We start from the raw sequence: 26592 nt of genomic DNA on the forward strand, positions 1-26592 counted from the left end.
AACCATCTATCTACTAAGCCAGCTATTAAGTCTTCTAAAACAGTGGTTGACAAGCCTTTCAAATGGGGACTCCATCTATTTTATAGCAGAAAATATCTGTTTCTTTACAGTGAAAGGCTTCCTGCATAAGAGAAGGAATTAGTTGTAAAGAATGGAACAGAGTCAAGTTTAAACATACTTACAACTTATGTAGCCCATTTTTTTTGGCAAATGTTTTCCCCTCTCCAATCTTCTCTTTTTTGTGAAATTTGATTAAGAATATTCTATGTCTTCTATCTGTTCACTTTTCCTATCAGTTCAAAGAAGAAACTACAACATAGTAGTTGAATAGTTTAAGAATATTTCAACTGAAAATGATTAACCTGAAGTTTTTCTTTAATCAAAGTGTATCATTTTATACAGATACAGCCTTTTAGTTTATGTTTTAATCTAAAGCAGGCAACTTGTGATATATGTTTGCATGGCTGCTCAAGGTTGATTGTTCAAGAACAGTCTTTGATTTATCTATATAGAAATTTAAAAACTCACTGGATAGTGTTTTCCACCAAAAATGGAGTGGTTTCCCCATCTAGACAGGGACTCTTCAGGGTAAAAATCACCTTTAAAGTCTAGGACTCTCCAGGGGCCTGTACTGGGGCTCTGTGGGTCAAGCCACTGCTTGGGACATTGGCATCCCATATCAAAACACCCATTCAAGTCTTGGCTGCTCCAGTTCTGATCCAGTACCCGGGAAAGCAGCAGAGGCTGCCCACATGGATGACCTGGGTGGAGTTCTTGGCTCCTGGCTTCAGCCTGGCATAGCTCTGTGTGGGCAGCCACAGGTAGTCACTTCCTTTGTTTACACTTAAACATATGAATGGAGACTTCCAGGCACAGACAATTAGGCTAGGAAGAGGCAGGAAACCTAAACCACTCATAAGAGATAATATAGATAATCAGTCAAACCTGAAACCTGCATTTATCACCTAAGTGTTTTATTGTAACCTTAAAAGCCTTTTTGATATGTAAATCTTTTGTGCTCCTTCTTGTAAACAACTGGTCATGTTTAAATACTGCTGGATTTGTTCAATAAAGGAGCCTTGATCAGGACTTGTCTTGGCTCCATTCTTTGCGTCCTTGTCCCCGCATTCCCACTCTCTGTTTCAGGAAACCCAGTTCATTGTGCCGCAGGTTGGCACAGCTCTGTATATTGGGACCAGTGGATGGAAAATTTCCCTTGCTTGTCCTCTTTCTCTGATGTCCTGCCTTTCAAACAAATAAATAAATCTTTTCAAAGAGTAAGTCCTAGGACTCAAGGAAATGAAGCTATTAGCTAGAAAGCTATCTTTCTATTAAGTATTCTTTCTTCTTTAACCAATTTGCCCTCTAAAGTAGTGAGTTCAGGTCTCATCTATTACTGGCTGTCTAAAGTGCCAACATATTTAAATCGTAACACTGTAATTGGCCTCCATATATTTATTTTGAGAACATTGATGAATTATATTGGTCGGAGCTTCTGGGAGATCAGATACCTGCTAACTCTGGTTAAAAGTTAAGATTACACCCAGCTGGTCAATAACAGAGAGGAGCAGATGCCTACTTTTGAAGTATAAGTGAGAAAAGGTTCATTTGCAGCTTCTGTTGGACCTGTTGTGAACCATTATATACTGTTGATCGAAGAAGCACTACCAATTGTCAAAGCCAGAACAGTTACCTTTGCTGTGTCTCCACCAACCTAAAACATTCACATGTTCTCTCCACATCCAGTGATTAACCCTACTCTGTCCAGAGTGAGGTAAGGCTGGAATCCTGTGTGCTTTCCCCCATTGCTTACAGGATCTCCTCTTCCGCACTAGGTTTGGAGAGGTCATAAGGAGGTATTAAAGTTTACTTATGCCCCACTCTTAATGTTTGGGTCTTTGTTCCTAGCCTAAATTACCATGATTAAAAAAGCAATGCTTATACTTCCAGCTCTACTTCTAGTAGAGTCATTCTTATTTAGACTATTAAATACCCCTGGTGGAATAAATCAAGGCTGCATCCCTTAAGAAAAAGAGAAGGAGTGTTTTGAAGCAATACATTTCCCGGGGCTAGCATTGTGCCATAATGGGTTAAGCTGCCACCTGCAATGCTGGCATCCTATATGGCCACCAGTTTGAGTTCCAGCTGCTTCACTTCCAACCTAGCTCCCTGCTAATGAGCCTGGAAAAGCAGTAGAAGATGGCCCAAGTACTTGGATTCCTGCCATCCACATGGGAAAACTGGATGGAGTTCCTGGTTCCTCACTTCAACCAGGCCTAGCTCCAACCATTGCAGCCACTTGGGGATTAACCAGTAGATGAATAGATCTCTCTCCCTGATTTACCACCCATATGGGAAACCCAAATGGCGTTCCTGGCTCTTGGCTTTAGCCCAGAACAACTCTGATTGGGGATTTAACCAGTGGATGGAAGACCTCTCTCTCTCTCTCTCATTCTTTCTCTCTGTGTCTCTCCTGTCTCAATTTGCCACTCTCCCTTTCAAATAAATCAATAAGTCTTAAAGAAAGTGTGACATTTACTCATACCTTACTGAAAAAGGGAAAGAGACCATTGGAGAAAATCCTTCAATTTCCAGCCACCACTGATATACTTCTCCATACCTAGTTTTACCTTTGCTACCTTGAAAGGGGCAGGTTTCTTGTGTTTCAGATGAATTCTTCTTGTATGCTTTCTTCATGTTCCCATCATCCTTTCTAGTTTTCTTATTCAGTGTAGCTCCTTCCCATGATTTAAATATGTTCAACCGTTTGCTTTTTACAAATACATTTTTGGATTTCCTAAACATACATTTTTAAAGAATGTATTAATATCCTACTACTTACACTTAAGGTTGGAAGATAAGTGAACACATCCTTTTTTATTTTATGTTTATCCCTCATATTTATATACAACATATAGATGCATAAGTATAATTTTTCTTTGTAAGGTATTTCCTGGTAAAATGAATTAATGGTGCATTTCAAAGTGGTTAATAATAGGATGTCAGTGCACACAATTTATATAGCTTCTACCATGAAACTTAACAAAGTTTCACAAGGGGTAGAGACGTTAAATCAATAAACACAGATTATTAGGATTTGTGCTAAAGAAAGATAGCACATGTGCTGAAGTCCAGATAAAAGGGAACATGACCACATCTGTGAGTTTGGGAAGCTCACTTAGGATCATTACCTTTTTTTTTTTTTTTGACAGGCAGAGTGGACAGTGAGAGAGAGAGAGACAGACAGAAAGGTCTTCCTTTGCCGTTAGTTCACCCTTCAATGGCCGCCGCGGCCGGCACACTGCGGCCGGCACGCTGCGGCCGGCGCACCGCGCTGATCCGATGGCAGGAGCCAGGTGCTACTCCTGGTCTCCCATGGGGTGCAGGGCCCAAGGACTTGGGCCATCCTCTACTGCACTCCCTGGCCACAGCAGAGAGCTGGCCTGGAAGAGGGGCAACCGGGACAGAATCCGGCACCCCGACCGGGACTAGAACCCGGTGTGCTGGCGCCGCAAGGTGGAGGATTAGCCTAGTGAGCAGCTGCGCTGGCAGGATCATTACCTTAACAATGCCTGTGGCATGGTTATGAATTGTTCAGAATAGGCAGGGGTGATGTGAACAGAGACAGAGTCTCATTCCTGGCAGGGAAGAGAGCAATGAAAAAACCTTGAGGTTAATGAAGAGCATGGGATTTCCTTGCATCCAAGATTGGCTCACAGGAAGCCGAGGGGAGAGGCTGCCGAGCTGGGCACGGCGCCAATCAGGTGGGGATGCTAGAGGACGTATTTAACTCCCCATGTACTTAACTTCTTTGTCACCTTCTTTAAGCACCAAGCTTCCGTCCTTGACTACACTCTGATGATTTTCCTCCTGTCTTCATCTCCTCTTTCTCTTCAACATGTCTTTTAAGCTGTTGGTGTCCTTAATTGAGGCCTCAACACATAAGAACATGGCATAGTTTTACAACATGAATGGGACAACCAGTTTTAATGACCCAATCTAATATTTTTACTAAGACAGTGTAGTGCTTTATGTGTTTTTTCCCATTCTTTGCAAGGAATGGTGTACCTATCACAGAGTCCTAATTTTAGAATGGTATATTGCTTGGGTAGAAAAATCTTTGAGATAGTGGTGTGCAAAATTCAAAGTGTTCTGAAATGAATGACTAGGGCTGGTGGTGTGGTGCAGGGGATAAATCTACCATCTGCAATGCAAGCATTCCATATGGGTGCTGGTTCAAGTCCTGGCTGTTCCACTCCCAGTCCAACTCTCTACTAATGTACCTGGGCATATAGCAGAGGTTGACTCATGTACTGGGCCCCTGCACCCACGTGGGAGACCCAAAAGAAGCTCCTGGCTCCTGACTTTGTCCTGGCCCAGCCCTGGTCATTTTGTCCATTTGGGGAGTGAACTAGTGAATGGAAGATTCTCTCTCGCTGTCTCTCTCCTTTCCTCTCTTTCTGTAATTCTGCCTTTCAGTCTTTTAAAATGAATGATTGATAACCAATGTATTAAATATTTAGCAACTCTTTGACTTCCAATTATTTTCTTTCAGTGGTTGGAATGAGAATGTAAAAATGTTGACAACTGATGAAAGACAAACTATAGCACTCAGTATCAGATCCTTATTTGACTTTTTCAAATTGAAGAGATCAGAGAATATTTTAAAACATTTTGTTAAAATACGGTATACAAACCAAAAAATGCACTTAAGTGTATAATCTCATATCCATGATATTTTGTCAGCTGATCACCCTTATAACTAACACTAAATTAAGAACAAAGGATTACCCATTGCTCCTTAATATACTTCCATCTCCATTTCATTTTTAAATGTGTGAAACAGGAATATATTGCCATTTACTTGGTATAATTCGATGAATTAATATTTATAACTATGTACCAATGATCTGACATCCACACAATTTGGGTAACATTATTATCATAGAAGGAGATTCTATTTTGATCTACTTCTCTACGTGTATAATACACCTCAATGATTAACTTTTCAAATAAAAAATACTAGTTATGTAGATTCCTGTCTCGTTTTCATTACAAGAACTACCTCATCAACAACACATAGTTGGGGAACTCTATCCATCTCCTGGGCTTCAATTGGAGGGATTTGAATTTCTTTCCTGTAAGACTGGGGTGGGAAATGCAGTTACAGCCTTCAGAAATCTTCAGGTTGGAGCTACAGCTCCTTGACTCACTTGCTTCACAATCTGGCAAATGCTGCACATCACAGGCTGGCCTTGATTTGTGTCCTGGTCTTCCCCTCTAGTGAGACATTTTCTCCTTGGTTCTATGAAATTCTGGGATTTTTTTTTTCCCATTCCCATTCAGCTTAAATGTCACCACTCTAGAATTCAGTGAACAGTCCATGGGGCGGGTTGGGGGTAGAGACAGTCAAAATTTCCAGTTCACAATACCAGTTCTGCCAGATATAACTGCTGAAGAATAATATGCTGAGGTAAATGCAAACTCTTCCTGGTGGACTAAGCACGATCCCAGAATTCCCATCAGGATAAAACAGTTGACAGTTGTGTTTATTTAAGAAGGTTGGTATTATTTCTGAAACCGAAATTCTACTGACCAGAAAAAAGTGAGCCTAGTGTATGTATTAAAATACTGTGAGAATTTTTGGGGGAGAATTATTTTATGTCAAGAATCCACAAATATTTCCTACTGCTCATTGTTAAATATTGAAATTATTTGCTATCTGGAAAGTTTAGTCTTATGTTGGTTGTTAGGATGAGCGATATCTGGTGTGGGAGAAGAGAAGAACACCATGGGGGAGGAGGAAACGATTGTGGTGTTCAGACTATGATTCGGAAATCTAAGTTTTATGTCTGAGCAAAAAATGATCTGTCACTAAGGAAAAAGGGATTTAGTTTTTATGCTTGTTGTAAAATATTATTTCACTGAAAAATGCTTAAATTTCCATTTAGTGGCTCATTTGTGTATACATTTCAGAATTGGAGATATTTTTTCTTCCTTTTATTTTCTTTGAGCTATATTAAAATATTAAATGTTCCCAGTTGTGTACTACTTAAAAAGAAAATAAGGATTTGAATCAAATCATAAATATGCTTCCACAAATTTCAGAAATGTCCTAAAACAGCACAGGCAAAAAAATATAGTTGGTCATATTCATGTATGGTAAGAGCAGGAGGAAAGAGAATATTCTATATTTGAAATCGAAATTTGTAGGTGAAGATTCAGGATAAGACCCCAAAGAGGCTGTAAAATCTATAGATATAACCAAAATAAAAAATATTGTTTGAGTTCAGATCAAAGGACAATAAAGGACATTGTCTATTATACTAGGTTTAAAATCTATTTTCATTTTGGAATGATTAAGTAGAAAATGAAGGTAACCGATTTCTTGAAATCAGAGTAAAGTTTATAGAAAATTTATATCTAGTAATCCTAGAGAGAGAGAAAGAGAGAGAGAGAAAAAAAAAATCTTCTCTGGCCGTTGTTGGCCATTTGGGGAGTGAACAAAAGGAAGGAAGACCTTTCTCTCTGTATTTCCCTCTTACTGTCTATAACTCTACCTCTCAAATAAATAGATAATCTTCTAGCTGCTGGCTCACTCCCCAAATCCCCAAATGTCTGCAACAGACAGAGCTGTAACAAGCTAAATTCAGGAGCCCAGAACTCCATCTGGGTCTCCCACATGGGTTCAGGGGCCCAAGCACTTGGGTCATCATTTGCCACCTTCCCAAGCACATTACTGGTAATCTAGATTGGAAGCAGAGTGTCTGGAGCTCAAACCCACTGGTCGGATATTGAACACCTGTAGCTCAAGCTGTAGCTTAATCCACTGCCTCATAACACTGGCCTCAAGAACCCAATCAGATTTTACTAATATTTTCCTTGAAGTTTTGAGAATATTATAATCCTGTTACTTGCTAAAATGAATAGTTCAACTACATTAATTTGATAAGTAGTGAATTGTTCTTATAATAACAATACTCATTTGGACCCAAGAAAAGTTTAATGCCATTGTGAAGTAACGATGTCCATGAAAAAGTGAAAACGGTAAGAAGATAAAAAGAACTCATGGAAACAAAACTGAAACATTTATCAAAAGTAGTAAATTCTCTCTCACATAAATCTGTCAAATGTGATTTTGAAATAACGTGCTTTAAGTGGGCTTATGAAATTCAAAATACATGATTTTTAAAATTTTCACTCTATTTTCTCCATGGCCTATATTCGTGTTTCATTCAATGTACAGGAAGAGGAATAGCTTCACCAATTTCTATGCTGGAGAGCTGAATTTACTTGCCAATGTATTGATTGTCACCACCTTGGATTTCCTAGGTGCTGAGTGGGGTGGTGGGTTACAGCAGCATGTCCAAATTGAATCGCCTTTTTGTGAATTTCCCACTTTCATTGCCTGAACTTCTTTCTCCTCTTGGGCTAGCCAATTTTACTGGAGAGGAATTTTCCACTTTCCTGGATGTAGGTTATAAAATTGGCTGCCAAACCTTATTGGAGTATGTGAAGTCTGAGGAGAGGAATGCCAATGTTCAGCTTGCAGGCTTCTCACTCATTCCCTCCTGTCAGCCCCAGGGCCACCTCTGGCATGAGGTTTGCTACTGCAGAATTTAGAGGGACAATGTTTCAGCCTCTTCCAGAGGTGAAACTTCCACTCCTCTGTTGAGATTTTTAGAGGGACCGATATCCAACTGCATGAAGAGGGTGAGAGGGTCTGGGAGAAAGGCAGGTCAGCTCCACCTCTCTTGACACTTCTGGGTTCTGAGAGTTGATCTCTGCAGGAATCACCTGGTTTCTGGGTTTTACCTGCTGCTTTGCACGCTGCTGGTTTCTGGACTTTACAGCTGCTAGCACTTGGCTCAGTGCACTTTGCATGCTGTATCAGTTACATCTGATTTCAGCTTCCAAATCTTAGTACTGTCATCTCCTCTCCTATTCTCTTGGCTTCATTGGTTTCTGATATGTGCACCTAGTTAGTTGGGTTTTGAAAGAATATTCATTAGAAGCAATATATGTGGATTATCAGCATCATTTAAAGGAGCTCCCTTTTATGTTATATATTTAATGATTGTATTGTCTTCTAGGCACCATTTTCTATGACTCCTTCATGCTCCTTAATATAACCTTGTCCTTATTTTCTGATATATATGTGTACTTAATAAAATTCTTGGAAGTGTGTAATTTAAAGGCAAATTTGGCAATGAGATTTGACCTAGAATTTAAGATACAGGTTCGAATGTGATATCCCATGTCAGAGTTCCTAGGTTCCAGCCCAACTCCGGCCCTAAATCTAGCATCGGGCTGATAGGTAGCCAGGGAGGCAGTAAGTGATTGTTGAAATAGTTAGGTTCCTGACACTCAGGTGGGAAACTTGGCTTGAGTTCCTGGATCTTACCTTCTGCCTGGCCCAGCCTCAGCTGTCGTAGGCATTTGGACAGTGAATCATCAGATGGAAGTTTGTCTGTCTGTCTGTCTGTCTGTCTCTCCTTCCCTCCTACTCCCTCTGTAAATAAACAAACAAATAAATAAATAAATAAATGCATTTTGAAACAATAATTTTATTTAGGTGTAAAATAGATTTAAAAAACCCATGCATAGTTTATCCACAATACCTGTTTACACATTTCCCATGAATTATTTTTTTTGAGATTTAAAAAGATTTATTAGTCAAAGACCTACAGCCAGAGCAGCATGGAGAGGGGCTTCCAAGAAAGGGGAAAAAAAACCCAAAGAACCTTGTAGCACTGGGGTTTTCCAGGTACAATTTTAAAGGAAAAAATATACTTGACAATCAAATTGGCATTCAGTTACCAGGCAGAGACAAAATATATCAAAAGACCTGATTTACAATTCTTCATCCTTTTAAGGATAAAACAACAACAACAAAAAAGCTGCTCTTGATGAAACAAAAAGCCATCCAGAAGGGTGGGAGAGGAAATTTGTTTTCACAGTAAGCTGTGACCTCAGGAAGAGCTCCCTTGCTATTTTCATGGTAAATTTGGAGATTCCAAGGAAGGAGGGCAGCTTGTTTGTTCTTGCTAGAGATAACATTTTGGTAGAGGAAGCAAATATTTTACATCCCAGATTCTATTGGGACCACCCTGACTACCTATTAACCCATCTAACTCCTCACATCCCCCCCACTTAAGAATGTACCCTGACATCTGTTAGGGGGACTGGATGATGATGGCTCTGGCTGCTCCAGGCTGAAAAGGGCCATTTTGGGAAGAGGAGTCAAGACAGGGTTCCAGCAAGTAGTGGCTTCTCAGCAGGAGGTGGCTTCTCCAGGGGGTTGCAGTGCCAGTTGCAGAAACTGCCTCCATTGGAGGTTTCATGTGCATATCCTCCTAGAATTTTACTTTTTCAAGTCTGGAGAGAAAACAAATCTAACATGCAGTTTAAACTCAAAGGATCTAAAACTGAGGACAGAGTCATTATTAGAGGCCCTAAGAAAGGTGTCTAAACCATGAGCAAGTTTTCTCATTCAGAGGCAAATAGAAACTGACAGAAAGAGCTGGCCAGTTATGAGGCTCAGCTTTGTCTATCTATTTACATGGCGTACATCATAAGGGAGGCACCCTGTTGACTTCTAATACCTAGCTGGCCTGGAGGAGAGCTGGCTGAAGAGAAGCTAGGTGGCATTTCTAAAAGGAAAACATTTTTAGTTACTCTACAGTTCTGCCTGCAATGCTGTTGACCTTACTTGGCTATCCTCTTGATAGCTGTGGTTACTTTGGAAGCTGGGACTAGTGAAGGGCTTTTCAGCTTAGAGCAAACAATGTCTGTGGCTTTGACCTGGAGCCCTTGGAATCCAGGACAGTTCTGTTTCCAGTGACCCAACTCTTGGCTGTCGTAGCTGCTAGGGCTCTTCATAAGCTGCCTTCTGCTGAAGCCCTGGATTTCTATATCAAAAACCAATGTAGTGGACTGGACTATTGGGTCTCCTTGATGGCAGATATAAAGCAGCCATTCATTGGCCTGCTACCTATCTTTACTTTGCTTCTGCAGCCTGGTTTCCTCTTCCTCCTGGTTTTTTGTTAAAACAGACCAGAGGAAACCTTTAAGAGAATGCAAGTCAAGGGGGTGCTCCATCCCTAATATTTGGTAGCCTGAACTAGAAATCTGTAGTCATAGGCATGTTCTAATAGTGGTTTTACTTTGAGGTAGACAAGGCCCAGAAGGAAAGCTATGCCAAAATGATGACCACCTTATCTACAAAATTTTAAGTCATTAGTAAAACTCTCTCCCTTTGTTTCATTGAAAAAGGGAGGTTATCCCTTTTTACTGTGCCCATGTCATAGTAATCTAGCTGTGGAATCATAATTTAAGCTCTCTTTTTGACTATGCTATTATTATTTTTTTTTTTTTTTTTGGACAGGCAGAGTGGACAGTGAGAGAGAGAGACAGAGAGAAAGGTCTTCCTTTGCCGTTGGTTCACCCTCCAATGGCCGCTGTGGCCACTGCGCTGCAGCCGGCGCACTGCGCTGATCCGATGGCAGGAGCCAGGTGCTTCTCCTGGTCTCCCATGGGGTGCAGGGCCCAAGCACTTGGGCCATCCTCCACTGCACTCCCTGGCCACAGCAGAGAGCTGGCCTGGAAGAGGGGCAACCGGGACAGAATCCAGCACCCTGACTGGGACTAGAACCCGGTGTGCCGGCACCGCAAGGCGGAGGATTAGCCTATTGAGCCACGGCGCCGGCCAACTATGCTATTATTATAGAAAAATATTAGCCATCCCTTTTAGAAGGTCTAAAGATTAAATTGTATGTCCTGGAGAGTCCTTCAGAATAGAGCAATGAGTTCTTTTGCAATGCATATATGTTAGTAAATATTCCAAAATAGTGTTAAAAATCTGTTTAAAAACTGCAGCCATCTCCTTTTAATAGTCTTGTTTAATTGGTGACTCTGTCAGTTTATTAGTCAGCTCCAATAAGCTATTTTCTCTTCCCTAGTTCTGATTCTGTTAAAATTGTTCCAAGTCATATTTAAGATTTTATTTTCGATTTTGGGGATGACCAAGGACAGATTTTGTGCTCTGCTGAAGTAATTTATTGTGTTCTGTTAATGACTCTGTTAAGTTCTAATTGTTTAAAAACAGATGTGTTTTTATTAAGAGTTATGGTTTGTTTAAATCTATATTCATTCTAAAGCATTTGAGTAATCGCCTTGCATCAATGATCAAATCTGGTCTGTATTATGTCATGATGTTAAGGGAGCCTACTTCAACCAGATATTTTAAGCCTTTTTGATATCCTCGACAGACATTCAAAAAAAATAAAAGTTCCAAATTCTCAGACTTTGGTATTTCCAGCTGTGCCCCTGAAAATATCAAAGTATATGTCTCTCATCATGTAGAGACACCAACTAATAAGGCTATCTGGATTGTATTAAAGGTACTGACAAAATGTGAAGCAGTGCTAAATCTTAAGTTATATAATATAAAATGCTACTGATGCAAATGTGCAAAAGTTACAAAAGTCTAATGATCTTGTGTTATCAGACATGATGGTTGTCTCAATGAGAAATGCCCAGAGGCTTAAAAGGGTTAACTGTTTTATAAAATCCCACAGGTGCTGTCAAAAATACTGTGTGGAATTAGCAAGTGCCTCTGCTTGTCGGTTAATGAGTTTATAATATTAAACATTGCTATTTGAAGCCTTTGTCATCCACAGTTTTGTATTCTCTAAGCCCTAAAAATCAGATTCATTGCTCATGAAGTTGCTGATTCTGTGTTAAATTGTGTCCTTTTAGATTCCCAAGGACTTGTTCTATCTTATGTTATATCTGTGCACATATCGTATGTCCACAAGGGAAAATTTATTAAGAACTCTGTTTTAATTGGCTTATAGATAAAATAATTCGCATTAATCCAAACTGCTAAATTAATCAAAGACACTATTTTGGTTCATGTGACCTAAATTTCTGTACCGGATGTTTAAAATTTGTTGACATGTTTGTACTTGGGTTTGCTGGTCAAACGAGTTAGACTTGTGTTAGATATTTAAGTGATGTTTCCAAACACAGGTACTCTTGTCTTGAAATTTATAGAAGGTATTGGACCTTTTTGTAAATGTTTTCATAAGTCATTAATTAACAATTAAGTTGATTGCTAAGTTGTCATTTGAATTGTTTTTGTCAGTAAGCGATCTGGGAAGCCTTACCTGTTCCCTGATTTCTCTATTCTCTTCAAGATGGGAAACTAATTCTATTTCATGTATTTTTGAAGATGTCTTATAAGCAAGGATTTCCATTTTATTGCCCTCAAAATAAGCATTTTAATTCTATTTTCTACAAAATTTTTGAAGTATGTTTGTACAGATTCTGAGGTTGGTAAGTGTTCACTGGTTAGGGTTGCTTATTTGATTTCAAACATGACATTTATAAAGAATAATAGAAATTGAAAGCCAACAATTTCTCTGATCAATGGCAAAAAAGGATCACACTTCTTGAATGTAAAAGTAATTCACCTTTCTTGGATTAATTTGTACTTTTTAAATTACATTTCCAGAGGCAAATGGAAAATTATATTTCAGTGTTGAAAGTAAATCAGTAGACATGAGTCATTGTCAATGAACAGAGAAGATGTGCTATAAAAATAATGTGCGCTATTAATTTTCAATATGTGGCAGATAGACTTCAGTACTGAGAATCTAAAATGTGAGATTCTCTAGAGATATTCCCTGCAAATTATCTGATAAGGGAAGAGGGAATATTCATGGAGCTACCTAGCTAATGTTATACTGGTGAATGTTGGAGTGAACACTTTGAACCAAAAATAAGCCCATCACCAACAATCCAATCAGAACTAGACAATTCAAGTGAGATCAGAAGGAAATAGAGTTTCAAGGGTCCCTGGGTGTGATTAAGAGCAGAGGGTGGAGATTGTAGGGATATCGGGCCTGAAAGAGGCAACCAACATCTTCTCTGATTGAGCTGGTACAGGAATCCAGAAAAACCAAACCCCAGGCTGAGGACTGCCATCCCTTTTTTGCTATGTGCATGTACACATTTTTACCCACTTCCATACTGCATTAGTGCACTACACTGCATTAGAATGAGGACTTGGGAGGAAAGACTTTATTCTCACTTCCATAAAGTTGCATGTTGAGTTGTGTCTGAATTTAGGTGTCCCTGGTTTCATTGATTCCTAGGATGGAAGAGAGGTTGGAGAAAAAGAGAGTAGGACAGTTTTGGTGTCTGGAGAAGTGTGGTTTCTGATCTAAGAAGCATAAAAATCTCTTGAGTATGAGAGTTACTACACCACTCTCTCAAAACTCTTAAACAGCTCTTAGAAACATGACTATCATATCTGTTGGAATTAAAGTCACTCCAGTGAAACCAGTGTTACAGTCGAATTAGAGTTGAATTGCTCTTGCCACCCCAAAAACGCTCCAAGAGACCTTCTCTCATGTAATTAACAAAGGGTAAAGTTTATTGATGTTCCGACATGTCGGGGCCCCCGTCCCAGTACAGGCGAGCGGCCTCGAATAGTCTTGGGTTGGGGTTTTTATACACATTGAAACAAAGAAAATCAATCATTGTATAGAGCAGACAGTGGTATAGAGTAAACAATTGATACAAGTTAAGTGATTTTACAACCAGTTGATTTATGAATACAGGGAGTGATACCTAGGAATGCAGCCGAATGGCGATAAGGGACACCTGGTGGCGCCAGGGTTCCAGGAGGCAAAGAGATATATGGTGACTTCTTCTATCTTACTTAGGTGAAACTAAGGTTACGCTCACATTGGGGTAATTTACTGACCAATTAACTTTATAGAGAATGGCTATGCAGAGCAAGTCTAACGAGGTCAGGAAAGTTCACCAGAGGAGGTTGGGGGGGAGCGGCTTTTAACTTTTTAACCCTTCACCAGGTTCTGAATTCAGAAGAAAATGGGATTTGTGGGAGCAACTTCAGTCCACTAGAGCCAAAGATTTTAATGACTATTTGAATAAACATATCTTGAGACTCTAGATATGAAGCTTATTAAATAGGTTCTTTGTTCAAATATAGCATAAACTCAATGTTTATTATACGTATTGGGCATTCTGATAACAGAAATTTGTCTAATTCAAGTTCCAATTTGAAGTCAACAAAATGGTTAAATGACATTTGAAACATTCATCATGACTGATCCTTGATTTCTCATTTCTTATTGTTTTATTTATTTATTTATTTATTTATTTTTGACAGGCAGAGTGGACAGTGAGAGAGAAAGAGACAGAGAGAAAAGTCTTCCTTTGCCGTTGGTTCACCCTCCAATGGCCTCCAGGCCGGTGCACTGATCCGAAGGCAGGAGCCAGGTGCTTCTCCTGGTCTCCCATGGGGTGCAGGGCCCAAGGACTTGGGCCATCCTCCACTGCACTCCCTGGCCACAGCAGAGAGCTGGCCTGGAAGAGGGGCAACCGGGACAGAATCCGGCGCCCCGACTGGGACTAGAACCCGGTGTGCCGGTGCCACTAGGCGGAGGATTAGCCTAGTGAGCCGCGGCGCCGGCCTTCTTATTGTTTTATTTGGTAATTTTACCTCAACTAGAACTCTGTTAAATGATAATCTTCCTATTGTTTGAACATATAGTATATAACTCCCTCCCAGGAAGAGCATTCATCAAAATAAAGACAGAAATAAGAACTGCTACAAAGTAAATAATAAAATTTACAAACACACACTGAAATTGGAATCATATGATTCAATCTCAATCATAGCAGTTATGTAACCTTGTGCAGACACTACTTTTTATTAATATTAATTTTTCATAAATGTAAAATGACAGCATTTATGGTCATCTCTATGGGCTACCGCAAACACAAAATGCCTACTTACCATTTATCTGAGAGTAATCAATGGGCAATGTGGATTCCTCTCATCCTTTTAGATCAGGAATCATTTTATAATCTCTAGGTTTTGTATAAACATCAATATTATTTAGTTATGCTTTTCATTTATATATCTAATCTCTACTTTCCTGTGAAATAGCTAGTTTTTCTCAAGTTGACAGTATAGAGGCAGTGTGTAGAAATACAGTCATGATTATCTGATTCCATGTATCAAATGAACACATTTTAATAGGAAGTAATTTATTTATCTAAGCTATTTCTTTTTTTAACCCAGAATAATTTTATGTAAGGCAACCAAACTTCATGTATTTCATAAATGAAAATTTAGGAACATAGTGATTCTTCCCACCTTACCATCCCTCCCACTCAGACTCCCACACTTCTTCCTCCTACTAATATTTATTTTCATTAACTTTATACCCATAAAATTAACCCTACACTAAGTAAAGAGTTCAACAAATAGTATAAAAAAAACTTTCTCAACAGTCAAGAGATGGGCATTTCAAAGTCATAACATCTCAAAGTGTCAATTTCACTTCTATAGATTACCTGTTAGGTATTCTATTAGTTACCACAGATCAGGGAGAACATAAGGTATTTGTCTTTTTGGGAATGGCTTATTTCATTAAGTATAATGTTTTTGAGGTACATCCATTTTGTTGTAAATAACAGGATTTCATTTTTTAACTGCTGTGTAGTATTCCATGGTGTATATATCAAATAATTTTTCCCGGTCTTCAGTTGACAGACAGGTAGGTTGATTCTGTATCTTAACTATTGTGAATTGAGATGCAAGAACATGGGGATACAGACAAGTCTTGCATATAGTCTTTCATTTCCTTTGGGTGAATTCCCTGGAGTGGGATGGCTGAGTCATATTATAGTCTATGTTCAGATTTCTGAGATATCTCTGTAGTGTCTTCCATGGGGCTGTACCAGCTTACATTCCCACCAATGGTATATTACAGTGCCTTTTCCCCACATCCTCACCAGCATTTGTTCTTTATTGATTGCTGTAAGAAAACCATTCTAATGATAGTGAGGTGAAACCTCATTGTGGGTTTGATTTGCATTTCCCTGATGACTAGTGATCCTGACATCTTTTTCATGTTTCTGTTGGCCATTTGGATTTCCTCTCCTGAAAAATGCCTGTTCAAGGGCCAGCACCGTGTCTCATTTGGTTAATCTTCCACCTGTGGTGCCGGCATCCCATATGGGCACCAGGTTCTAGTCCTAGTTGCTCTTCTTCCAGTCCAGTTCTCTGCTGTGGCCCAGGAGGGCAGTGGAGCATGGCCCAAATGCTTGGGCACCTGCACCTGCATGGGAGACCAGAAAGAAGCACCTGGCTCCTGGCTTTGGATTGGTGCAGTTCCGGCTGTAGCGGCCATTTGTGGTGTGAATCAATGGAAGGAAGACCTTTCTCTCTGTCTCTCTCTTTCACTGTCTATAACTCTACCTGTCAAATAAGAAAAATGCCTGTTCAAGTCCTTTGCCCATTTCTTTACTGGGTTATTTATATTTGTTATTGAGTTTCTTGACTTCATATAGATTCTGGATATTAATCCTTTATCAGTTGCATTGTTTACAAATTATTTCTCCCATATGTTGGTTGCCTCTTCACTTTGCTGAATGCTTGCTTGCTTTCTTTCTTGCTTTCTTTCTTTCTCTCTCTCTCTCTCTCTTTCTCTCTTTCTCTCTTTCTCTCCTTCTCTCTTTCTCTTTCTCTTTCTCTTTCTCTTTCTCTTTCTCTTTCTCTTTCTCTTCTCTTCTCTTTTCTCTTCTTTTTTGCAGTATAGAAGCTTCTCAATTTGATGTAATCCCATTTGTCAATTTTGGCTATGACTGCCTGTGCTTCTGGGGTCTTTTTGAAAACAGTCTTTGCCCATGCCAATGTCTTGGAGGGTTTCAACAATGTTTTCTAATAATTTGATGGTATTGGTTGTAGATTTAGGTCTTTGATCTCCTTTGAGTGGATTTTTGTGTAAGTTGTAAGGTAGGTGTCTTGCTTCATACCTCTGCATGCAGAGATCTAGTATTTCCAGCACCATTTGTTGCATCGACTGTAATTGCTCAGGGACTTATTTTAGCTCCTTTATCAAAGATAAGTTGGTTGTAGATGCATGGATTGATTTCTGGAGTTTCTATTCTGTTCCATTGGTCTATCCATCTGTTTTTGTCCCAGTACAAGGCTGTTTTAATTATAACTGCCCTGTAATATGTCTTGAAATCTGGTATTGGGATGCTTTTGGCTTTCTTTTTGCTGTATAACATTACCTTAGCTACTAGGGATCTCCTGTGTTTCCATAGGAATTTCAGCATCATTTTTTCTACATCTAAGAAGAATGTCCTAGGTATTTTGATTGGGATCACATTGAATCTGTAAATTGCTTTTGGTCGTATGGACATTTTGACGATATTGATTCTTCCAATCCATGAACAATGAAGATTTTTCCATTGTTTTGTATCGTCTTCTATTTCTTTCTTTAATGTTTTGTAGTTTTCATCATTGATAACTTTTATGTCATTGTTTAAATTTATTCCAATGTATTTTTTGTAGCTATTGTGAATTGGATTGATCTCAGAGGTTCAGACGTTCTGCATATACAAAGGCTATTGATTTTTCTGTGTTAATTTTATATCCTGCTATCTTACCAAAGTCTTTCATGAATTCCAAGAGTCACTTGGTGGAGTCTTTTGGATCCATATATATAAAATCATGTCTGCTGCAAATAGAGATTGTTTGACTTCCTCCCTCCAAATTTATAGCCCTTTGAATTCTTTTTCTTGCCTAATGGCTCTGTCTAAAACTTCCAGGACTATATTGAATAGCAATGCTGTAACTGGGATCCTTGTCTGGTTCTGGATCTTACTGGGAATGCTCCCAGCTTTTCCCCATATCAAGACATTAGGGTGCCTTGTGACTTGGATGTTAGATAAGCATGCGTGGGAAAGCAACTACATGTCCTGGTGGGAGTCAACGTTCCCACAAGGACTCGGTGCTCCTCTTGTTAATAGGTCATTTATCACCCTTAATCAGCTCCTGAGGCCACATCCTGTGTTTAGGAGGATTTGTCCTCCCTGAGAGTGTTTGGCAGAAACTTTGTTCCCCACATACATCAAGATGGGAGACCACAGCATGCAGCCAAAAAGAATCTCTAATGGGCCTCAGGTAGTTCCGTGGTTAGTGTGACAAAAAATAACTTTGACCTACAACATAAAATTAAGGCACCTTTCATTGCTTTAGTAATAGATGCAAAAAAACACTGAAATAGTGAAAACCTGGGATATAGTATTAAAACACAGCATTGGGGCCTGTGCTATGGTGTAGCAGGTAAGGCTGCCACCTATGGTACTGGCATCCCATATGGGCACTGGTTTGAGTTCCAGCTGCTCCACTTCCAATCCAGGTCTCTGCTGTGGCCTGGGAAAGCAGTAGAAGATGACCCAAGGTCTTGGGACCCTGTACCCATTTGGGAGACCTAGAGGAGGCTCCTGGCTTCAGATTGGTGAAGCTCCGGCCGTTGCAGCCTTTGCGGAATGAATCAGCAGATGGAAGATCTCTCTCTCTGTCTCTTTGTAACTCTGCCTTTCAAATAAATAAATAAATCTTTAAAAAACCCCACAGCTTTATGCTCATTTAAGTTGTACTGTGGGTTCTGCCATATATAGAACTAACTTGTTCTGAGGAAATTCGATGTATCATGTGCTCAGATTTGGATGTCATGATCTTATTGGTCTGGTAATATGTCTTATTTAGGATGTGGGATAAAGAAATTGTTTTAATGAGCAAAAATATATTTATGTGAAGATAAAAGAAGACAAACCCAGCTTATGAAGAAGCTAAGCTATTTGGAAAAGCATATTACTTTATGGGCAATAAAAAGATGAAATAGACTGAACCAGAATCTCAAAAAATATAGGAACTGGTGAAAAATTCAGAGGGATTCATTATTCAGGCACTTGTAGCTTATTTGGAATGATAATTAATTTACTATAATGTAGTTGAATACTTAACTGAGGACCATGTACTATGCTTTACCATTTTTGAAAACAAGACCATGGAAAAGTTTAAACCTCATATTTCCCGAAAAAGCAGATGGCTAATGACCGCTCTGTAGGGAACAAGGAAAAATATGTAACTTGGAATCCAGGAATCAGCACAGGGTTCTGAGTGGTATTTATGAGATTTTGAAGAATGCATAGAAAAAAACGCAAGACAGGGAAGAGGAAGGGAGCTTTGGAAGAAGCAATGGTCGATGCAGATTAGCAGGTGGATCTGGGTGGATTTTAGGCTACCCAAAGAACTTCATACAGCCTCAAGTGTGCCTGTGAAGGTGCATGGCACAACTTAGAAGACATAGGAAGGAGCTCTGAGAGGAACACACAGCAATTTTAGGATTAAAAAAATAAATTAATCACCAACGTTACTATTAAAGATGGTAATTCCTTTTTAGAAAGAGTCCTCAACTTTCGGTGTTTTAATTTTATTTTTAAAAAGTTTATTCTAGTTACAATGTTTTGCAAGTACAATTTGGAGACTGTGCTTTTCAAGTGGTGTATATGGTTTTTGAAGGAGATTTATGAGGGAAACTGGCATGATGATCCGATATGTGAATGGTGTAGCTAGAAGCTAAGGGTGTAGCTATGGAAGTAGAGATAGAAAATGTCAGGAAGACTGTGTGAATGTCAGATTTAATTCTGGAGTGAGAAGGGACGATCTGAATCTCTAGTGCATAGAGATAACATGGATCAACAATATGTGATGTTGTTTGAAGGGAAAAAATAAAAGGGGAAGGTTCCTGTATGTGGCTGTAACGTGTACTTCATTGAGGCATGAGCATTATTGACAGATGCACAGATTATGTCCTGTTAATTTATAGGGGTTTTGGGGGACACAGATGTAGATAGGTGGAAAAATTGTGAATGGAGTATTCACTTGTGCTAATATTATTTCTGTTCTGTAGTACTGTGGATTATGAACACTTTGGTAAAACAAAAGTAAAGTATCTAAAATATATAGTGAAAATGCCACTGTATTTTCCCACTTAACATTTTTCTTTTTAAAAAATTTTATTAATATATAAAGAACCACCTTCTTAGGTGCAGTTCAAAGGAGTTTTGAAGTAAGACAACAGAATTTTTTGAACATTTAATATAGAACATGCAAGCCAAGATTTCCAGGAGATTGGAATAAATAAAAGAGAAAAATGCTGCATATCTCAAAGTTTTACAATGAAAATAAGATGATTGATAGATCATGGATCTTCCCCTCTCTTCAATGATAAGAGAGTTGGGAAAAATGATCCTTAATAAAACTCAGGATTCAACTTATGCTGTTACAGAACACAGAAATATTCTTTAGAATGTCTGCGTGATGAAACATACGTGTACCTTTCTTTGTGCATGGACCATCTGCTGCTTTTTATCAGTGAAGAAACATGTAGCTGATACATATTATTTATTTATTTAAATATTTATTTGAAAGGAGAGAGAGAGAGAAAGAGAGAAAGAGAGAGATCTTCCATCTGTTCACTCCTCAAATAGCCACAATGACTAGGGCTGGTCTGGGCTTAAGTAAGGAGCCTAGAACTCCAACTGAGACTTCCACATGGGTGAGGCAGGACTTGGCCATGCTCTGTGGCCTTCCATGAACATTAACGGGGAGTTGGACTAGAACCGACAAACCTATATGGGATGATATTGTTGCAGGCATGGTTTAACCTGTCGCACCACAACCTTGCAAAGGTTGATTCTTTTTTTTCTTTTTTTTTCTTTCTTTTTTTTTTTTTTTTGACAGGCAGAGTAGACAGTGAGAGAGAGAGACAGAGAGAAAGGTCTTCCTTCCATTGGTTCACCCCCCAGTGGCCGCTGCGGCTGGCGCACGGCGCTGATTCAAAGCCAGGAGCCAGGTGCTTCTCCTGGTCTCCCATGCGGATGCAGGGCCCAAGCACTTGGGCCATTCTCCACTGCCTTCCCAGGCCACAACAGAGAGCCGGACTGGAAAAAGAGCAACCCGGACAGAATCCGGCGCCCCTACCGGGACTAGAACCTGGTGTGCCAGCGCCGCAGGCAGAGGATTAGCCTAGTGAGCCTAGTGAGCCGCAGCGCCAGCCCCAGGCCCCAGGTTGATTCATAACTTTTTTTTTCTTGTTACCAAATGTATTAGATATTCACAATTTATTGTCCCTTAAATGTTTGCAACATTTTTCTTCTCAAATTGAATTGATAGAGGCTTGCTAATAAAACTACAGCCAAAATAAGTAAATAATAGGCAAGATTGAGAAATTAAAACATAATCAAAACACTTTCTTTTACTACTTTGGAAAAAACTTTTGAACAGTTACTCTAAAAAAATTCAGTGACTACATCCACTAGATTCTCTTTGAGGAGAGGAAACATTTAAAATAATTTACATAGATAGCAATGAAAATATTTCTTGAAAAAATAATAGTTATCAACTAAGTGAGAATAAGGGAGTGGACCATGTTAATTAAGATGACTGATTTTCAGTCAATAAAATAATATATTAATTCCATCTAGAACACAAATGAACAAATTTATAAAATTTAATATAATTCATCAATTTCATAAAAATGTTTTAATTTAAGATAAAACTTTCTTTTACTTATGATGTTCTATATTGAATACAGTATAAACAAAAACTATTGGAGAAATGTCTTGTTTTTTCTTTTAGAAAATTTGTAGAAATAGAAGAAAGCTTAAATTTTGTATATTTAAGGAATTATATGTTCATTATAGTAGATAAGAGGAGAAATGATAGCTAATGTTATTCTTCACAGTTATTTTTAAATAACCAATGCACACTTTTCTCTCTCTCTCTCTGTGTGTGTGTGTCTTTATCATGAGAGGGTAACTTGAACAAAAAATGTGTTTCAATTAAACATTGAAAAAGAATGTTAAATGTGCAGGTATGAAAATGATCACATTGTTTTCTAAATTGGCAGCCATAAAGAGATTCTTTAAAAAATCAGACTCAAGCAGAATTGTGGCATAGAAAATTAGGCCATGATTTGGGATGTGTGGATCCCTTAACGGAGTGCTGATTTGAGTCATGGCTACTCTGCTTCCAATCCACTTCACTTCTATTGAGCCTTGGAAGGCAGCAAATGATAGACCATGTACTTGTGCCCTGTTGCCCACATTGGAGATCTGGATGGAGTTCCTGGATCCTGATTTTAGCTTGACTGTTCCAGCCATTTGGGGAGTGACCCATAAGATGAATCTCTCTTTCTCTCTGTCTCTCCCTCTCTTTCTCTCTGTTTATCTGTCACTCTGCTTTTCAAATAAATAAATAAATGGTTAAATACAAGTGTGAAAAGCAAATAACAAGTAGAGATCATTGAAATAAAGACTAGGGGATGATGTGACTTTCATGATCATAGACCTTACATCTCTGAGGATGCAGTTAAAAGTTGTGTAACAGAGCCGAGAATCTTATAAAGCATATCTGGTTATGCAACTTGTGAGTGAGTGATTGTCTCAGTGGGGCATGAATAAACCAGACTGATTTCAACTCATGGTAGAATCTGTAAAAGTTTAATGTGTAGGAGACATTACTAACACCTAGTAGAGAAGGAAAGGACATCCAATTTAAGCAATATTAAGATTACCCAAAGTATTAATTAAATGTCCAAAGAGTAAAATATAAAAATCTCTTGTAGCTTAAGAAAGTATCTGAGAGATGAAAGTCCAATGAAATTTTGGTAAAATCAAAAATGATGGGCTTAGGAATATCCAGCAAATTGGCTGTAGAATCAGATTAGAATAACAGTCTGAATTGTAATGCTTTACTTAGTGACCTTTAATATTAATTAGATGGACAATATCTGTATAAGGCATGTGTATGTATATGAGTATATAAGGATAAAACACACAAAGGTTACCTGCATAAGTAATATATAAGACAAACTACACATATGTAAAATGTCATTTGTAAATAATTTTTGTTACATATATGTGTACCAAAATGAATGAAGACTATAGTAGGCTTTAACTTTGGAATTTTTAAATCATATTTGAGTGCAAATGGTAATAAAATTAAATTCTGTTTCTGTATTTGATTATTATATACTATCCATCCATCCACTAATTCTCATCTACTAATATAATTTTCATTTAGAATTGCAAAAAGATTCAAGTTTCAATTATTATAACTGCAAAGCTTGAGAGAGATGAATGAGACGATGATACCATTTTTTTCCAGAAAGTTAACTGATAGAAATGCACTATTTTTGTTAAGGGTTTGCCACTGTGTTGCTGGTACAGGAAGAATCAAAGAGGACTTGATGTCTATAAATTCTGTTAAGTAAACATTTTCTCATGAAAATGAATCAGGGTAGGCTTTTGGCACAGCAGTTGAGATTCCACTTGAGAATCCTGACCTGGGCTCCTGTCTCAGCTCCGCTGAGTGCAGCTTCCTGATAATACTCACCGTGGGAAGCAGAAGGGTCCCTGACATTTCCATGAGAGATCTGGATTGAATTCTGGGCTCCTGCTGTGGTGGGCGTTTAGGGAGTCAGTTGGTGGACGGAAGATCTGTTTATGTGTGTTTCTCTCTGGCTTTCTGTCTTACAAATAAATAAAAATATAGTTTTTAAAAAGAAAATGAATACATTCAGTGAACTACAAGATGCATTAATTCCTAGATTCTGAGGATTGTCTTCAATGCGTGTTGCATAAATTGCACAACTTATTTAAAAGTTTCCTATGTTGCACTCCTTGCTACTAAAGATTGTTGTCTGCATTTGTTGGACTAAAGGTTGTTTCTTTGAGTGCTTGTTTAAATTTACCACTGTCTTCATGCACTCTCCTATTTTACTCAGTATTTTGTGTTTAAAAGCTTTGAAGAAAGGCATTTGCAAGTGTGTTATCAAGTGTGTTATTTTTGCCAAACCAAAAGTAATGAGAATGTATGTGTATCACATGTGTGTGTTTATCAAGACACATACACACCTGTGATTTGTAATTCATATTTTGGTATGAGTATCATAGTAATGAATGGTTATTTTCTTCCTAATTTATATTTTCTATAATGGACGTGGATTATGTTTTGATATAAAGAGAAGCACATTTTTAAAGAAAAAAAAAGTTATTTAGTAGCTGGAACAACAGTAACAAAAAACTTGTCATTTTAGAAAAAGAGAATTTCACAGAAGAGAGGACTATTACAGATATGAATAACAAGAGAAGTCTGGTGGCCAAAGAAACTTTGTTTGTATCTACGTTGCATAATCAAAATTGAACAGGCTTAGGAAGACTAATTTAATGAGATAGTTCAGCAGCTGAGACCTATAAAAACTCAATATGCTGAGGCTGGCTTTAATATCTGATGTATGTAAATTGCTGAAGGGTAAAAAGAATTGCAAAGAGTTTTTGAGGCTCTAAAATTTATAGTTAGCACACACATCCTTGACGAGTTCTTTAAATGCCAGAGTGTTCAGTTGTTTGTACGTTGTCACACTCACTGGGCAGAATTAACAACACCTTCCAGGTAACAATGTTTGCGTCACCTTAACTTGGCTTTCTTAGCCATAGAGGGTATTTTCTCAGGTATTCACGTTAAGTTCTTCAACTCTTCAAGTTCAGTGTCATGAAGTCTAGCACTTATAATCTAATAGTACAGAAGTTCAGTCATTTGAGACATTGTTTGGAGTGGCAGCTGTAGCAGAATCTAATCCCCTTTGTGACCCATGTCCTCTTCCTTGGTACACAAAAGACTTTTGACAGCCTTCTTTCGGTTAGCTGTGAGCTGTGGCTGGGTCCTTATTGGGTAAGTTTATGATAGATAGATACGACACTTCAGTAGTTGTTCTTTCTGGGTTTCAAGTTAAGTGCAATAGGGGATTCAGTTTCAGAAATGCAGCCTATGCCTCAAAATCGGAGGCAAGCACCTGCTGAGCGAGATAGGCTCTCAATGATCCAGAAGAGAAGTCGAGTTTGTTGAGATCTCAGGGTTGATGCTGTGGCATAGCTCATCCTACTGTGAGGAATACAGGAATATCAACATAGATGAGAAAAAGATGTGCATCTGTGCTGTTTTCTCAATATTAAGGTGGTTCAACTTAGTTAACACCTGACGTATTTTTTTTTTCAAATGAGACTTATTTCCAACACTTGAAAGGCTGTCTCATCCCTTTTCTGGGGATCCAAGGTATGTGGAAATGCATCCATCACTACGCTCTGCTTTTCTCCAGGCATCACAATGGGAAGGGAAAAAATGGCTCATCCAATAATGGAAAGTGCTATTTCTGTCTTCTCAGACTTGGGGTATCATTTATCTTAGCTGTGGGTCTGTTGTATGAAAACACACTGATTGAGCGTTTTGGCTTACAGAAGAAGGCGAAAAGTAGGCGCAGGCTAGAGAAGAGATGTTTCGATGAAATCATTGTGGGGAGTAAGAGGCAATCAGGTTTTTAGAATTTGGGATTGGCACTCTGAGCAAAACCACATGAGACATCTGATAAGTTCTAAAAACGTGGTCTTCAGAAAAGATAGATGTTGAGACTGGAAAACAAGGGAGAAGTGGCATCCAACTAACATGTTGCTGTTTCACTCTGTCTTAGCTGAAACCTTCAGTTAAAACCCACCCACCACAATAACATTGGCACTGGCAGCTGGAAGAGTGGAGGAAGGGGTTGATAACCAATGTTGACTCAGTGGAGCAGAAAGAGGGTATGAGTTCCAGGCAAGAAGAGATGGTGCATTCACAGGCAACAGGCACAATATTGACCACAGTGTGGACTTGCTCAGGTGTGAACCGGAGGCAATGCAGTTCCCCGACAAAGCCCAGACAGAAGGCAGTGCGGAGGGACAAAGGGCGGGGGAAGCTGCACAAGGTCACTCCACAGCTTGTAGAACATCTTGTTGTAAAGGGAGCATTGACTGCACACCGGGAAGACTTGGGACATACGTGTAAGAGTGCTTTGTCATTTTTAAAAAATTTTTAACCTCATATTCCATAGCTTCAACTAACCTGTGCCATGTTGATTTTAATTCATTTTCATAGTAACCAGTTTGAGAGAACATTTTTAAAAGTTATGTTTTCAGCTTAAAGCCTTTGTAAACAGAATTTATGGTATATATGAGAAATCTTCAAAAAATCTATCGGAAATGTATATTATGAAAAAGCCATAAATGGATTTTAAAATTTCTTTTGTACCAAAATAAATCTCTTCCATTAAATTTTGGTAGTTCCCTCACGTGAGTATACTCCAAGTATATATAAATATAAATATGTTACAAATAACATTTCTTTTTTATTTTGCAAGTGATTTTTAATTCTTTAGCCATAATTTTTCCAGTTTCTTACATTATGATGTCTCTTTTACATACTTATAAATATTGGACACAGAACTTGTTAGACGTTTAAAAGGAAAAACACATTCTTTCTTTGGAATAGCATGACATCGTATTTCAATCTAAGTGGAATTTTTCATGTGCACAGAGCAAGGAATTATAGTTGTAGAAATTTCAACAAATATTGTGTCTGAAGTTTTCCTGTTTGACACATATACATTTCTCTGTCAGCACGTTGTGGGAAGTAAGCACCCAGTCACTACAATCTGCATCTCTATACTCAAACCAGGGCTGTGTCTTTTCCTAGACATGTAATTTGCAGCAAATCACATAACTTCACACTGTCTCAATTTCCTCCACTTTATATGGACGTCAGTGACAGCACATTTGTTTGTCCTCACAAATGAGGACATGAAATGATACTTGCAA

At 38.5% G+C, this 26592-nt stretch overlaps 1 long non-coding RNA gene across 1 annotated transcript in view; it reads left to right on the top strand.

The window, feature by feature from the left end:
• The window catches only part of LOC149124847 (uncharacterized), an 89924-nt gene extending 63961 nt beyond the window's left edge, over nucleotides 1-25963 (top strand). The window contains exon 4 of the long non-coding RNA XR_016211613.1: nucleotides 25431-25963. This is a non-coding gene — a long non-coding RNA (uncharacterized LOC149124847). The remainder of the gene's footprint in view (nucleotides 1-25430) is intronic.
• Nucleotides 25964-26592: the final 629 nt, after the last annotated feature.

This window comes from Oryctolagus cuniculus, chromosome 8 (assembly GCF_051225735.1).
Source record: "Oryctolagus cuniculus isolate XC-2025 breed Fujian yellow rabbit chromosome 8, ASM5122573v1, whole genome shotgun sequence".
In the NCBI taxonomy this organism is placed as follows: domain Eukaryota; kingdom Metazoa; phylum Chordata; class Mammalia; order Lagomorpha; family Leporidae; genus Oryctolagus; species Oryctolagus cuniculus.